Raw genomic sequence first — 4,732 nt, forward strand, 5'->3', positions numbered from 1 at the left:
CGTTTCCATCTGCTATGTGGAGCTTCGCTCGCCATTCAAGTTTCCCTTTTCTTTTTTTTTTCTTTACTGTCAAATAACCAAATAGAACGACTACCATTGAAGCTCTATTGCGCTCCCCTTGGTCCCTCGTCATATAGGGTTCTTAGCCAAAAGTTCTTGTGTAGCCGTACGGGCGTTGCAATTTGCAGCCTAAACACACGCGCAACACACAAAGTGCGACAAAAATCCAATAATGGGAAAAATGGAACATTGGGGCGGAGTTTTTTTGTTTTTTTTCTTTCCATTCCACGTGACAAAAGAGCTTTAAAAAAAAAATATTCGAGGGAACGTATACGAGAACATACAGAAGCGCATATCTCCTCTTATCGCCTAGCTGATGATTAGGGAAGAAAAAAAAATAAATGTGTGGATCTAAAGTATAATAATGTCGCATTTTTTTTTTTTTTTACATACTACGTTTCGTTTGTAACGTAAAGGGGGAGAAAGTTACGACTCTTCTTCTCTTTAGTGGTGAGCCATTTCATATTCGTGTCCCTTACGAGTTCGTTTAAAGCTTTTTATTCATGGAAGGATATCTGATTGTTAAACATGGGGCAACTCTATCTGCGTATAACTCTATGCCAATGGGTTGCGCAACAACTTTCTCTCCTACGTTTCCCACTTCGTCTCTTGTGCACATCTCAAACAGTGCGATGTTTCTCAAACCAGCCAACGAATACGTTGACTTTGGAACGATTTCCATCACCATATAGTGTGTGTGTGTGTAAATCGAGATAAAAACAACATAAATTTCAGATGAATCGAATCATTAAAAGAACATTCTCGTACAAATTTAATTCCATTCTTTTAATTGTGTCATGTGACGTTGTGGAAATAATAAACGGCGGCGTTCAGTACTGCCAAAGCGTATTCAAATTCATTTCGTGATATAGCACCAATATTGCACTGTTACGTTATACGCGTGTACATGCAGATACGATCTATCCCACTGATGAAGGGGGCTCCAAAGGGGGACACACTGAAAGCGGAGGAACAGGATCGGCGGTTTCTTTCTTCCGCATGTGTGTGAAGGAGATTCATTTTCATCGTGTCCATATGTGTGTGTGTGTGCGTGTTTGCATAGTAGATGAATACATGTGTACGGGTTCTCATTTAAAGCTCCAATATGCAGCAAAGGGGTTGGGCTCCCCCCCCCCCCCCCTCGTCGGTATACCGGTTCCTCCAGAATTTGAAGTAGATGAATGAACAAACTTTTTTCTTTTTCAAGAGAGAAATGTACAGAATATGAAAGGACGAGATGGAGAGACGGGTGTGACATGGGGGGGAGCCTTCGCTATTTAGCTCCGGAAGTCTCTCCGCATTCAGCCACTCCGCTTTTCTGCCTCTTTGCAATATCGTTTTCTTGGCTGGCCCGTTTCTTAACCTTCTATGTTTCGTAAATGTACTGTGTACGTATATATACGTACCGTTCACACGTACGCGTATCGAGAAACGTTGCGGCCAACACGCTAACTAGAAACCGTTACAAAACGCACGTCCTCGCTACGTGAAAACCGTGAAGAAGAATAAAATTCATAACAGCCATTACACGAGCGTTCTAATAGACCTGATTCAATGTACGTCTTCGTTCCTCTTGCAGTAGAACTCGCAAACTGAGTGACGCTGTCACTGCGTGCATAATGGATCGGGTGGGTGGGGGGGGGGACCCCATACGACGCAATTCGACCCTCCTTGTCTATTATACTTTCGGCTGGCATTTCTTGACAAACAAGGTCATAGGTTATGATTCACATCTGTCTTTTCGACGGGTACGATGTCAAGTACAAAGAATAATACAAATTGCGTATGCAAATTGAACGCAACGAACCACCCACACATATTGCAAGTTTTTTTTTTTTTTTTCTTCCTAACCCGTAAAAAGCTTATAGACGTGTCGTATGCCCTTCGCCGAGGAGCTAAAAGTTCAATAGGCTGTACACCAAGGGGTAATGCATTCCTCTTTGCCCTCCCTCCCCACCCATGGTAACACAGTTCTCCAATTACGCTTAGGTATATATAAGGAATCCGCACAGCCTATATATAGCGTAAGCGTATAGAGAATCTCGTCAAAGGCTTATCGATGCAACATAGGGCGAGTGAATATTTAGGCAAAAAACAGCAAGTCCCACCCCCCACAAAAAAAAGGGGAGCCTTACTAAAGTCGAACGCATTTCGTGAGTATCATTGTCTACGATTGGGCACTTGTAATGCTTGGTGTGAAACTGTGACCAACGCTTTTTCAAACACACACACACACACACACACAAAAAGGGAAACACTAAAGGCTATATCGTTTCTGTATCGTCCAGAGAGTACGTACGTGTAGTTATTTATAGTATACATATAAACAGGCGGTATCGATCTCCTTTTGGGCTAAGTCTATGGTCTTTAGATATATACATCACACGCACGACGTCCGCATTCGACGGCCACCGGGAGGGGGGGGGGCAATGTCAACAATCCTGCGGGCTCGGAAAAGGGACGATAGTAATATGTGAGTGTCTTATATATACAGTGAGTCAGATGGTTGGAAGCTGAGATCTATTTACCCTCAAAAAACAGAGATCTGCGTGGCCATGTTCGTTTCTTTCCTACGTATATATATATGGTTTATTGACTGGAGCCGTACTCACGCACACCATTCCCGCTTCGGGGGGCTTGTTGAGTCAGCAATAGTAGTTAGGTTTCTTAAATCATTGCGGCTTTCCCCCCTTCTTATTTTTGCGGCGGGGGGAAGGAACTATTCGATCGACCCTGACGGAATAGCAAAGCGGAGGGGGGGGGGGGGGACGTCAATAAGTCCGGGAATTGTTTTATCATTGACTAGAGGCCTTATTTTTTTTTTTTTTTTCGTGTCTCATCACACTTGCTATCCACACTTGCATGATTCGCTATTGTTTTCTTTGTAGATAGGGAGGAGTAATCTTTCACGACTTTGGATTTTTTTTTTCTTTCTTTTTCATCTCTTTTCTAGTGGAGGCAATGTTGCATTAGTTTTACATGAGAAATCGACCTTTTTTCCTCTTCGATTGCGCCGTAAATAACAGAGCTTTCCAGCCGACCAATACTGTATAATTCACATACACAAGTCGAAGAAAAAAAAAGAGGGGCAAAGAAAGGAGAGAGAGAGAGAGAGAGAAAAGAGGAATGAAAACGATATACAAGAACGAGGTCTTAGACAAGCACGACGACTTGGACTTGAGCGGATGTGGGTCCATCTGCACCGAGGGAGGAAACATTCCAGCTATTCTTGGGGGTCTTTTCTTTACTTCTCTTTTCGGTATGATAAACGGACGTATACGTTTTCCCCTCTACTGGGAAAGCCCACGTTTTTATTTTGCCCGGTTGTCTTCTATTCTCGGCGCTATATCGTTTCATAATTCAAGGGTTCTCTTCTTATAGAAAACGATAGGCTAAAAGCGAGAAATGTGGTTAATTTAGATGGTGAGATCGGTGTTGAACGATGTCGGGTTACTCAAACCGTTGATGCATCTCCAATTTCTTGAAGGGAATGAGAAGAAAAAAACTTCGTCCCAACGTAGTAGCTTCCCATGATATGCTAGACGTGATGGAAGAACCTTGCCGCGCAATGCTTGGTGAATTCCGTAGCAACGATATGCTTTTTTTTTTTCATGGACTTAATATTTCTATGAAAAAAAAAAATAAATAAGAGAGCCAGATCGCGTCCGGAAAGCCAGGTCAGTTGAGGTCATCCAACTGGACCCATTTCCTTCTGTCCTGCAAAAGTTGATTCCTTGTTAGAAGGATTTCCCCATTTGGTTTACCTCTCCATCAAAAAAAAAACGTAAAAAGAATGTCTATGAAAACCAGCTGTCAGACGGTTCAAACTAAAGTGGCCCCCCTTCCTTTAAAAAAAGGTATAGTTTTTCATAGAAAATGCACTTGAAACAAGGTGGTACAAATCCACAAGCCCCACTTTGGAAAAAGATGAAATATCGGAAGTCGATTTTATTTTTTCTCTCTCTCTCTCTCTCTCTCCCTCCAAGGAATGTCTACGATAGCCCAATGGTTTCCAAGCTTGTTAACTGCTTGGCAAAAAAAAACGGAAAGACGTTAGAAAGGAAATAAGTGTCTTTAAGCGACTTTGCCCTTTTTTTTTTTTCTCTCTCCTCTGTCTCTTTCACGGATGAGCAGCTCTTTTACGACGAGGGCTTCTGCGACTACGATATTACTAGCCATTCTATCTCTGCTAGTCGTTTCTCCATTCCCCAAAACCATCAACGATCCCATTTCCCTGTTGGAAAAGAGAAGCAAGAAGAGAGAAGAAGAACAACAACAAAATGAAGAAGGGACGACGTACAGTGCACAGATCCTTTAGGAAACAAGGAACAAGGTTAAAGACCGAAGCTGTGCTGAAACTCGCATGTGTGTGTCTGCATGGAGGGATCAATAGCTTGGCTGGGAAGCCCAGCCGAAGCACAGGGGGGTTCTATACTCCGGTCGATCTTTTTCACTTCCCTTTTTTTTTTTTTTTTTTTTTACAGAGCAGAGATTATTTCCATTCATGGAAAAAAAAGGGGGGGACAGCAAAATAAAGAGAGTGAACAGAAACAGAATGTACGATGGATTTCTCACCGATGATATTGACGTTGATCTATTCGTCTAACAAGAGACAGGATCCGATCGCATTAGTTTTTTTTCTTCTTCTTCTTCTTTTTCTTTTATTCAACAA

This window comes from Daphnia carinata, chromosome 7 (genome assembly GCF_022539665.2).
Source record: "Daphnia carinata strain CSIRO-1 chromosome 7, CSIRO_AGI_Dcar_HiC_V3, whole genome shotgun sequence".
NCBI classification, from domain to species: domain Eukaryota; kingdom Metazoa; phylum Arthropoda; class Branchiopoda; order Diplostraca; family Daphniidae; genus Daphnia; species Daphnia carinata.